Genomic DNA, 12,749 nt, shown 5'->3' on the forward strand with positions numbered 1-12,749 from the left:
AACAACGACAACAGCAAATTTGGCCAGCAACTCTAAAACATTCCTAAAATATAGATTTTTGGACGCAGTACGCACAGTATTGAGGATACTGAAACTGAATTAAAAATCTCATTGCAGTAGAAAAGCATAAATACGAGCAAAGCCAAGACATCTGTAAAAGCTTTGCTGGGGGATGTTGACATCTGTCGCATGTTGGAGAAATGCCATCCTGAATGTGGCGGCGCGTCTGGTCTTCACAGCGGTGGAACCAGATTCCAGCCTCCATACGATCTGCTGAGACCATCAGCAAACTAGAGGAACAGATGAAGACTTAACTAAACCATACGGTAACTGCAGACTTTTGCATTTTCAATAAATAAAGCTTATTTTATACAAATCTCTACATGCACTGTTGACTTTTGTATGATGTATTGCCTGTTATATGACAGTCTTTATGAGCAAGTCATTTGAATGATTAAATCAAAATTCATTAATACATTTGGATTCATTCATTGGATTCAACAGATGAAGAATGTGTAATGAATCTCTCCATGTACTGTTAATACAATGACTTAATATGTGTGAATATCGCTTGTTATAGAGTGGAAGGCAAAATTATTAGCCTTCCTGTGAATTTTTTAATTTCTTTTCTTCAAATATTTCTCAATAGAAGTGTAACAGACCACATAGGCTCATCCTGAAAACAGACCTCTATATACATTTCTGGAGATCATAAATTGTGTAGCCAGTGGTACGTGTGGCTGCATTTTGTCTTTAAAACCAACGATACGGGGCCTCATGATGCTGTTTTTTTTTTTTTTTTGGTTTGTTTTTTTTCACGATCACCAGCGATCTAACCCTTATACATGGCCGGAGAACATTTACTTTCACTTGGACTACAATTCTGCCAAGATGTCAACTACAACTCCCTTCAGGCACCACAACCACACACCTGTTCCAGTTCTCCATTGTTTACACACACACAGCTGGGAGCTGCTCAAGTACTGATTACACAGACTATATAAACGGCTCACTTTGACACTGTCTTTGCTGAGTCTTGTTTGGTTATACCCTGCAACATTACAAAGCATACTTCTAGTCTAGTCTTTCTGTCTGTGACTCTTGCCTTGTTCTCTCATTTATGTTGTCTGTCGCCTATATCAACCATTTTACGTGACTATGCTTCTGGATTTGTCTGTATGTACACGTTTACCCCTGTGTTTGATCATTGCCTGTACGACTGTTCTTTAATAAGCTGCATGTGGATCCTCAACTTCGTTGTCAGCGTCCGAACATTACAGCTTAGGTCTGTATGGGCGGCTTTTCTGATGTTACCTGTTTGTCCATTGGCTCGCTGCGTACATCGGTGGACTTGTGTTGTGAAGTTTATCGCGACAACAAGGTTTAAGTCCAGTTAAAAACAGTTCCAGAAAGCATGTAAAACGAAAAACAAAAGTTAAAATAAGTAAATATTACGATGAGAATGTGGTATAATCAGAAATCTTGGTAAAAAAAAAATCAGGCTGCCGCAAGGGCTTTTCTTTATCTGGATTGCTTTTGAAAACACTGTCGGTTGGGTTTATAGAAGGATAGGTGGGTCAGTCCATGGGTCAGTCAGTCAGTCAGTTTTGCCATATTTCCTATATATTTTAAATCTTTTAGAGAAATTGTTATTACTTTTAGTTTGGCCGTAATAAAAGCAGATTTTTTTTTTCATTTTATAAACATTGTTTGAATATCAATATTGTTAGCTTCCTTATGATTTTTCCATATTGTCTACAGAGCAAGCCACTGTTAAATAATCACTTGCCTAATTACCCTACTATACTTGCCTAGTTAACCTAATAACCTAGTCAAGCCTTTAAATTGCACTTTAACCTAGTTAAACCTACACCTAGTCAGTTCGATACTAGTATCTTAAATTACAAAATAAACATTTTATTAAAAATCAGTTATTAAAAATATTAAAATGTGTTCAAAAACAACCTCTTATTAAACATGTCACAGGAGGGCTTATATTTTTAATATAAACTGTAAGACAGCCTTTTGATGATTTGAATCAGTATTTAAATGACTCGTCAACAAAATTATTCATTTAAGATTGAGTTCCTTTCAAATAAAAGTGCCTTTCTAAGTATATATATATATATATATATATATATATATATATATATATATATATATATTTATATATATATTATTAATATTATAAAATATCAAGTCTTTTTATAAAGACTTGACAAATTAAAAACATTCTGAAAAGCAGGTTGATGCACTAACAAAGAGCATTACTCAAATTTTATTCCAAAGCGACTTTTACAATGACAAAGTGGCAAAGTGGCCTCAAGTTTGGAGCATTTCGGAAACCATGAGTACAGGAGCAGGGCTTAGTTCACAGAACAGGACAAACTTCAAGGTAAGATATGCAGTTATCAGTGCATGAGGCATTTATGAGTCTGTGCATCTCATGAGGCCAAATTCATTTAGTGGCTATCAGCGCTCGCACACTGTTGCCAAGAAGGAGCTTCTGTGTAACAGCGATAAAGCAAAGAAATCCACCATAGACTTCAGGCATGGACTAAGAGGAGAGATAATAATATTATATGAATGAGTGTGTGTGCGTGTGTGTTTGGGAGCAGGGCTGAAAATGGCAAGCGTTCTGGTTTTCATAATAATTGTGTTCTATGGCTGCTTTCTACATGTTATTTTGTATCAGTGACTACTTTGAATAGACAGACTGTGTTATTCAGCTGGCATTTTTAACATGTAATTTGAATTCTTTGAGATTTTTCTTATGCACTCTAGTGTATTTAGATCTTTTGTATCTTCTTGAGGCAAGTAGTTTTGAGTGCTTCAGTATTTTCTGTGAATAATAATAATGCTTTTTAAGTGCTTTCTTATACGTCGGCATAAATTAAAAAAATTGCTCATAAATGAATAATACTTTTGAGAAGTATACATTTTTGTGAGTCACCCCAATAGTATTTCACAAACACATCCACACCAGTAAGTGTCAGTATATAGTCTAAAATCACCAGGGCAAAGATCATTTGAGTTCCAAAAGTTACCAAAAGTTGTTTGAGTTGCCAAGTAATTTTGAGTGTAAATAAATAAGTTTTTAAGCAACATTTTCCACTTTTGATGCCATTTCTAGCAAGAACTTATCTGCTTGCTAAGTGTGACGCGAAGTGGCTTCCGGGCCAAGTGCTATATCAAACTGTATGGGGGAGACTTCAAATGGCTTTGCTGCAGAGCAACATGCAATCAAATGCAATGTTAATGCCACATGATAGTGTCTTTGATTAATGAGCTGTCAGCTATTAAAATGGTGAATCTGAATACATTGGAAATTATAGTTTTGAGAATATGAGCCAGATCCCGATTGTGCTGGGGAAGCATTTTCTGACAATGACAGAAATGGTAAAATCATTAGCTCAAACTGAACCAAGTTCCAAAAGGTAATTGAGTAAGTAATGGAATGGAATACTACCCCTTTTCCCTTCTTTTGCAGCTGTTATTAAAATATCATGAGAGTTTTATGCTTTTACTGTAGTTAGAGATCCATGCTGGTTAATGTACAGTTCTGGGTTGCCAAAGATCTGAATGCATAATAATGATTGGCATAATATTCATGCATTTAAGCTGTTCGAATTGAAACATTCACATCTCGTTCTGCTTACCAATACAAACACGCCCATTTACAAAGCAGTAAATTAATGAAATCTTCAACATTTTCAGGCACTCAGTTTGAATAGTTTTTCTTAGTTTGCACATTTGCACTTATAAAGTCACACACTAGCACACAGTCAAACACACTTGGGACTTCTATGCTTGCACACTTTTAAATATTGCAATTAAGCGACCATTGCCTGGAGAAAAAGAGAGAGGGAAAGACAGTTGTGATGAGTGCTCTAGCGAAACTGTGTGCCAGTCATTAGCAAAGCATTCTCCCAGTGGGTTTTTATCGATTTACCATGACTAATGGATGGTGTGGGGTGGAAGGGGGGAGAAATCACTTTAAATTAAAATTAGGATTGGTAATACATGCAAATTCAAATAATGCGTTGCACCCAGTGAAGATAAAATGTGTGAAATGCTCATGTTTTCCTTGCACTTGTTCGACCAGTTTTATTTACACAGCCTAAAATCAGCTCAGATACACAGCCAAAAGCTCTTTGTACTGCATTTCAACACAATCTCATGGCAATTTGTAACTGTTTTATTTAGTGGCTAATTCGTATGAATTTTGCACGATCTCATAAATACAATTAAGTCCCATTTGCTTATCCCCCAATGACGGTTGGGTTTTGTGATTGAGTGCCACACCTCCTAAACATTTTTGTATGACTGAATATGAATACTGATACGAATTAGCCACTAAACTGACAAAACGTAAAATAGTAAATATTTTAAAATAGTAAAATAGACATCAGGCTGGATATTTCTTGTCTGTTTGGATTTTGTCTATGAAGGTATTGTTGTCTCTTTGCTCAGCTCACCTCTTCATGTCCTCAATTGTCAATGGTTCGTTCTAGTTACACTGACAGTCACAAATAATCTTAACTAATGTGCACAGTCTGAGTCGATAGAAGCCATGATAATGAGTTCACCTTTCAAGTCTTCTGGTTCTTGAGTCGTTCGTTCATCACATGACAGAATGACTCAAACCCGATGGAAGACTCGAGAGATGGTTCAAATCTTTGTCTGAGAATGAATAACTCAGACCCGATAGAGGACTCATGAGGTAAACAGATCAATTCTTTTTTCGGCTCTAAATGCATATGATTGGCCCGTGATGAACAAATGACTCAGAACCGATAAAGGACTCGAGAGGTGAACGGATCAATTCTTTTTCTGGCTCTAAACGCATATGAAAGGCCCGTGATGAACGAATGACTCAGACCTGATAGAGGACTCGAGATATGAACGGATACTTTTTTTCCAGCTCTAAACACATATGATTGGCTTCTGCCTTTTCGCGATGAACGACTCAAAAGACTTGAAATGAACGATACCACATGCACAAATGTGCACACACGGGGATGAACGAATCACTCCCTGAGAGGACTCGTAGTTCCCGAGTCATATTGAAGATTCGTTTAAAATGAATGAATCGATCATGAACGACCCATCGCTAGTAAAAACCTACAATCTGGCTGATCGTTATCTGTCTGAAGCGAGGATGGGGTTCATTGTGAAAGTGTTGCAACATAGGCTCATTCTGAAAACGTAGCCCTACATACAATGCTGGAGATTGTAAATTATTTAGCCAACTGTAATATATAGTATAGCTACATTTCACCTTTAAAATGAACGCTATGGGGCAGTGTGACACTGTTCCTTTTTGCACTTACCAGCTGACCGCGTACCTCTGTGTGGACAGCTTTTCCGCTGTTACCAGTTGGTCCAGTGGCTCGCCGAGTATGTCAGAGGATTTGAGATGCAGAGCGTAGTTGACTGTGACAACAGGTTCATGTGTGGTGAAGAACAATTTCAGAAAGCGGAAAATAAAAACAAAAGGCAAAAAATAAAACAAACAAGTAAATAACGGAGTGAGATTGTAGTAAAATCTGAAAATGTGGTAAAATCATTGGATTTACACAAGCAGAGCGGGCACGAATGGCACTCAGAAAAGAAATTTGAGTTCTCAAAAAGTGTACACAACGGCCTCTGGTGGATTCCAAAAAAAAAAAAAAAAAAACTGCAAAAAAAAAAAAAAAACGTAGCTCCTGGGACAAATTTGGTGCTCTCCAGAAATGTATATAGTGGTACATATTCCAAATGAGCCTGGGTTGAGGTTTTGCTGAATCATGTGTTTATAAGATTTCATTTGTCACTTCAGGTTTCTCTCACAATCATTATTTCTCATAGTTTCATAGCTTTTAAAATACTATATATCAGCTAGCTGGGGGTAAAAAAAATAAAATAAAACAGCATCCAAACACACAAGCAAGTAATAATTTTCCAAGTCCAAATTATTCACGGTAGTGAAGCCTAACCTCTTTGAATTAATCACAAAAGATTGGGTGCAGCATGCAAATGAGAAAATTAATTATGCAAAACACATGGTAAGCAAGTCTCTCCCTCAACGAAGATGGCAGGGCTTATTTAAATATTTGAAAAAGATTTTTGCTCTGAGTCCTTGCGCTATGAAATAAAGAAAAGAAGCCATGTTACATTTTGTAGCAAAAGCAACGTTTATTTATTTCTCTAAAATCAGAATTTCCGTTCTATTGATTCCAAGAACGGTTCAAAGGACAGCGCAGGTCATTACCGTTACATCCACATCCACTTGTGTTGCTTTATCAAAGCACTGCTAAATTGCTCTGTATCCGTGTTCTCTGCTGAGTAAATAATGTGTTATACAGGCTCATTATAAGCAGATTAGATCTATTAGTTACCGCTGCGCTGCTCTCAAATCAGCTGCCCATAGGAGAGCAGAAAATCATTTTAAACTTCAATAAGTTACAAGCAGTGGCAAGCCTCTCCATAATCCACACTGCCCCAGGCAGCAATAAGACTGGATGCAATTATGCAGACTAAATTCAACACAAACAAAAGAAATGGAAATTAGCCTTAAATAAAACAAAAAAGGCAAGAGAGGAGTAGAGAAAACAAGTTGGTCTCTTGCTGTCTCCCTCTCGCTTTTTCTTTCATTCCGAAATATCACATTGTGCATTTCAAAGCATTGTGTAAAGATCTCGCGGCACAAACATGTGGGATTGTTAAGGTAAATTAGCCTTCTCCCTGAGATGCTGTGCGTGGTTCATTCATGTGCATGCAGGCAACAAATGTATGACACATTTTTAAATATTCCATCACATCAAGCTCTGTGAACAGAACTGCAAGTATAAAATAGCTGTGTCACATTTGTAGGTAGACTTTTACAACAAAGCCTTGGGAATTTGAAATGGCTTTCGGTGTGTGCTAAACTCCAGGGCTGTGCTATTTCTTATGCCTTGGAGTTGAGCATATAAGATTGCTGTGTCACTGTATGAGGACATGATCACACGAACAGAAACTCAAGTGTCTACACAACAATTTGTTAAAATAGCTTAAAGAAAATTGTGGCAGAAATATATTGCTGTATAATTTATAATGTTAGAAAAATACTAATTATTTCATAGATGTAATGAATTGTAAATTAAGATTCATTCATTCATTCATTTTCTTTTCGGCTTAGTCCCTTTATTAATCTGTGGTCGCCACAGCAGAATGAACCGCCAACCTATCCAGCACATGTTTTACACAGCGCATGCCCTTCCAGCTCAACCTATCACTGGGAAACACCTATGCACACTCATTTACACACATACACATACAATTTTATCATACCCAATTCACCTATAGCGCATGTCTTTGGACTGTAGGAAAAACTGGAGCAAAACTTACGCTAACACGGAGAGAACATGCAAACTCGACACAGAAACGCCAGCCGAGGCTTGAACCAGCAACCTTCTTGCTGTGAGGTGATTGTGCTACTCACTGTGCCACCGTGACGCCTGTAAATTGAGATAACACTGTAAAAAATATTATCTTACATTTTAATTATTATATTTTTTTTTAATTGGACAGGGGAGCAGTGGGGGCGCATTTAATAGGGCCCTCCAATTCTTGTTCTTGTAATTATTCATATTTATGTAAACATACAATGTAAACATACAATTTTTGCTTGTGTGTGTGTGTGTTATGTCTCTAACTGTGTCTCTGACCAAGATTTTTGCACTCTGTGCTTAAACTAATGTTTCCCATGAGGTCATTTAAAAAAAAAAAGTATTTGTGTGCCTGTGAACCCCAAGCAGCTTTATAGAGCTAATGATATGCCAAAACAATCTGAATTTGAATTGTGTTTATTTAAATAATTGATAATTGTAATTTATTCAATTTGTGAATTTTTATATATCATTAAAAATGGTTTTGAATTTTTTTTATTTGAATTTCATAACTTGAATATTGAACATCTGAAATTTAAGACAACTGATTTTTTTCAAGGCATAATTTTTTATAGACTTATTTTCAAACTTTTTTATGTTTTGAATTCCTAGACATTAGGCTAGATATGAAAAAAAAAAAAACACACACCTATCTTACCTATTACCCCCAACCCCCCTGTAATTCACACCCTTTAATTCATCCATAACCATGAATCAAGCAGAGATGAGTGATTCTTATCATCTCTTCCCTGTTGATGGCTGACCAACTTTCTGAGCTGAATCTTAATTTCACAATCTGAAAATCTGGTTTTGAATTTTAAAATATTGAATTTGATGTTTTGAATTTCTTTATCTTAAAAACTTGAAACTGTATTTTTACAAACGCTATCTGCAGTCAAGGAATTCAGAACACACAAAAAAGTTTGAAAATACGTCTATAAAAATGATGCCTTAAAAATTATTTGTCTTAAATTTTAGATGTTTAATATTCAAGTTATGAAATTTAAATTAAGAAATTCAAATTCAAAACCATTTTTAATGGCATATAAAAATGATGTTTTATTAAACTACAATTGTAAATAATTCAAATGAACACAATTCAAATGTCTTGGCATATTATAAAGCCTGATTTATACTTCTGCGTCAAACGTCGGCGTATGCTACGGCGCTGACGCATAGCCCTTCGCCGTGGCCATCGCCGTCGCTGACGTGCACCTCTCAAAAAATGTAACTACACGTCGCAACGACGCGTAGCGTAAGCTCTGTGATTGGTCGGCTTGGTAGCGCTGACGAGTCTGGGCGGGACCGAGAGGCGCAAGAATGGCGCGACGCCGCGCGAGCGATTGTTTACAAGTGTGGAGTACCGTGAAGGAGCTCCGGATGGAAAGTTTTGTTTTGTGTTTACCTCATAGTTAAATTTGTTGCACGTCCGCCGGTTCCTGCCTCAAAATGAGCGAGTTTGAGCCACTTGTACATCCCGGAAGTGTTCAGGAAATGCAAAAAAGTAGCGAAGAAACTCGACACAGAGGAACATTTACACCTCACTGCCAACTAGCGTTTCGGAAGTGTTAATGCAGACCAACAGAGACAGCGCGCAGAAGTATAAATGCACAGCCACGCGCGTTGCCTGCGCCGTGGGTTACGCCGGTTACCTGACGCAGAAGTATAAATCAGGCTTTAGATCCATACAGCTTTACCTGTATGCATCAAAAAACTCAACATGTTTTTTGAAACTTATATTGTTTTGTTTTTCAAAACAAGGGATGTTTTAATTATTTGATTATGAAGCTGTATTTTCCCATAATTTAAACTCTCTAAATAAACATTTAAGAATATTTAGCTTTAAAGTTAAATCATATGACTGTGAACATATGTATAATGTTTTATTTTACGCATACTCTTACTGTTATAAATGTCATATTCTTTCCATCAGTCCACGATGACATCTTGGGTTTGAAGCATAGACTGTAAAATATTGGGTTTGAAGCATATAGGTTTGGACTGAAATGGACCCGCCCACCAAATGACGTGTTTAGATTTTCCCTGCAGTGAATAATTTGTGATTGGCTGAATCGCGCATCCATTTGAAGTCCACGAGACTGAACCAGGAACTACGGAGAGGATTCTTTCCCTCTTTTTAGTGGTAAGTCTGTGCTCTCTGACATAACGCTATCGTTTTACACAGCTAAGCGATTTGTATTGTGTTTAGATGTCGGTCACTGACCTGGGAAAACAGAAAGCATAATTTATAGCGATTTGTCGCGCTTTTAAAGCTTCCTGAAAAATCCAAACATTGGCTTACGATTTAGCTCCCGCCCCCGCACAGTGTGTGATTGGTCGAGCCTTTCAGTTTCCGTGTTATGATTGGATAACTCCTCAGACTGTCAGAGCTTCAGCTCAGAGTGCAGGAACTGGATGATGCGTTTGCAGGATGGAAACAGTATATCTGATGCAATTGCATTACGTGGCATTCCAGTGATCCGAGTGTTTATTTATCTCATTTTTTTAAATCGCATTTTGGAAGAACTTACAATACGATTTAATTATTGCATGTTTGTATTCAATGTGTTGCATGTGATGCCTGTTTTATACCGCATATAGTGAGCATCACTGAAATAACGTATATTGTCTATTTATGTCAGATAAATTCAGCTCAGCTCTTTTTTCAGCTTCTGGCTGCACTTGTGGTAACCTTTTTGAGCACTTGGTTACTAAAATGCATAATGCTGTCTATTTTTTTTTTTTTTTTTTTTTTTTAGAATTGCCTGAGGTGCTTATTTTAATCTTAAATCTCTTTCAAACTGAAACCTTTGTAGTTCAGCTTCTGAAAAAAGGATTCTAGTCTCAATTTGAGTCTTCAAAGCGCAAGTACACATAGCCCTTGGCGATCTCCCTCTATTTGTGCATCGACCACATCTCACCCAACTTATGTTGTCTGCAATTTGAAGTGTTATTTTTGAACATTTTTTTCCTACACATTGGGGTGTGCATGCTTTATGTGTCATAAATAGTTTAATATATTCAGTAAACACAGACTTGATGTAATTAGGTTAAGTCTGTTTGTTGTGATTTTATTTTAGTCTGCAGTTCTGAGTCAGCATCAGAGTAATCGCTGTTCAAATCTCAAACTTTGTAACCTGTAGCTTCCCGATCTCCGATTGAATTATCACCACTTTAAAAACCCTAAGGGTGTATGGGCAGAAATAGGACTGAAGTTTCTAAAAATGGGCGTGCTTGCCCATTAAAGGGATCGTTTATCCATTAATGAAAATATCCTTTAAATACACTCATCCTCAGGCTATCCAAGATAATATTTCTCAGAAGGTCAGTTCTTGCAGAATCCATTGTCCTCTCTGATTCAATGACTACTGGCACTTTGAGAATAAAAAAGACATATATCGGAAAAAAAAGAAGTTGGCTTCAATTTTGTCTTCACGATAATTGAATTTATTTAGATGTAGAGCCATCTTCACAACAACCGTACATGCGAGGTTCCAAGAGCATCAGGAGATGAATAGTGAATAGTAGATAATATACAAAACAGTGGAACAGGTATTCCAATTAAAAGTGATTAAAAACGATGTCAAAACGTTTAAGGACATATCTCTCAAATTTATGGATTAAAATGACAGTATACAGTAATTGAAGTAATTAAAAAGTTTTTTTTTTTGGTTCTTTACACCTGTAAGTTAATGCACAAATACATGTGAGCACCAGTGCATTTCTATAAGAGAATATGCTCAAATTTTGCTTTAGATCATACAAAGCACAAATGAAAACAAACCACATTTAAATGTGCATAAAGTAATACACTTCCCATTTTTAACGGCTATGTGGTTGACGTTTACACTATATTCACATTCTTTCACATGTAGGCAGTGTGCAAATTACACATTGATGATCGGAGGGGGGTCAACTTTTTTGGTAATGTTAGTTTTTTTTTTAATACATGCTTTAGTGAATCAAATTTATATATTTATTTAAATTGCATAATTTATAAATAAAATGTATAATGTAGAAGTTTTCAGTGTTTTAAGGCTAATTTTGTGTATTCTGACCTACAGTATCCGATTAGCTACTTTTGAGGTTACTTTAAATCAAACTATGCATCTAATTTGACTTTACTTTGAAGGCTTTATGTAGAAACAAACAGCTATTTTTCGTGTGAACGGTAGCATTGTTTATCGGTGCTCTAGATCTGCCGGTTTCAGATTGTTGAATAAGTTTTTTCTCACCGACTGATTGGCGGGATTTTGTAAACACTGTGGAATAAACCATTATAGCGGTGGTCAAATGTATATATATTATTAATTCGATTTTTTTTTATATATTCATTTTAATTATTAACATTATTATTTAAAATACAAAGCAGAGAAAAGTATTTCTCAGTATTAAGAAGCTGACCCCCCCCCCCCATACATGTTGTTTTGATCAAGCTTTAATTGAGGGGGTCAGTTCCCCCAAACCCTTCTGTAATTCGCACTCTGCATGTGCTGTAGGTTCAAACTAAAAATAGATTGAGTTCAACTAGTTACTATAAGGTTACAATTGTAGTGCTTTTAGGGTGTCGGTGCATTTAGTCCTAACCAAGGGCAACAAATGATACATTGTAGCATTTTTCTGCCGTTTTTGGGATCCTTTTCACACCACACTGATTGCTTCGGTCCAAACCAGTTAAAAAGAACCAAAATGCAGTCATGTGACAAAATCCACATCAATTATTGGCCTGATGTTATTGAACGTACAGTATTTCCTATACAAAACTGCTTTTTGATTGGTCAGAATTAACATGTGGGAAAATGGCAATGAACTCTCCTCCAAGTAAACAAATCGGCTGACACAAAATGTGACGACTGCGCTGGCTGACTGTATCTCTGGTCATCGTATATTATATAGTTTGTAAACATCACTTTTGAAAACCTATACATTTTGAGAATGAAGCGCAGCTGTGGCTGGAAAACAATGTTTAAATGCATTGCAAACGGCGAAGGCACATCGCGAGTCACTTTAAGAGGAGTCGTGAATTAATTCAGCTAAACTGCAACATGGTTATCTTTCAGAAATATTACCAATGATCCATTAGGTGTTTTTTCTCTTCTGGGAGGCCTCGGTACGCTTTTTTGGTCTGCTTTTGGTGCGCAGTTGAGTGCGATTGCTACATTCACACGGTCTGGATTGTGTGACTCCTGTCACAGTCTCACATGTGAACTAATACTGCTTGCTCATATTGGAGAATGAGGAAGATTTGCTTCATAACATCAACGTATTGTCTGTATAGCCATGGACATTAATTTTGTTTTGCCTCTATATGTTTTTTTTACTCTGACTGTTGAATTG

At 36.5% G+C, this 12,749-nt stretch overlaps 1 protein-coding gene across 1 annotated transcript in view; it reads left to right on the plus strand.

The window, feature by feature from the left end:
- The first annotated feature begins 9,473 nt into the window (after positions 1-9,473).
- The window catches only part of triqk (triple QxxK/R motif containing), a 47,163-nt gene continuing 43,887 nt past the window's right edge, over positions 9,474-12,749 (plus strand). Inside the window, exon 1 of the mRNA NM_001127256.3 lies at positions 9,474-9,555. The gene's annotated coding sequence lies outside the window, so the exon portion shown is untranslated. The remainder of the gene's footprint in view (positions 9,556-12,749) is intronic.

Source organism: Danio rerio, chromosome 19 (assembly GCF_052040795.2).
Source record: "Danio rerio strain M-AB ecotype USA chromosome 19, GRCz13ab, whole genome shotgun sequence".
In the NCBI taxonomy this organism is placed as follows: Eukaryota; Metazoa; Chordata; class Actinopteri; order Cypriniformes; family Danionidae; genus Danio; species Danio rerio.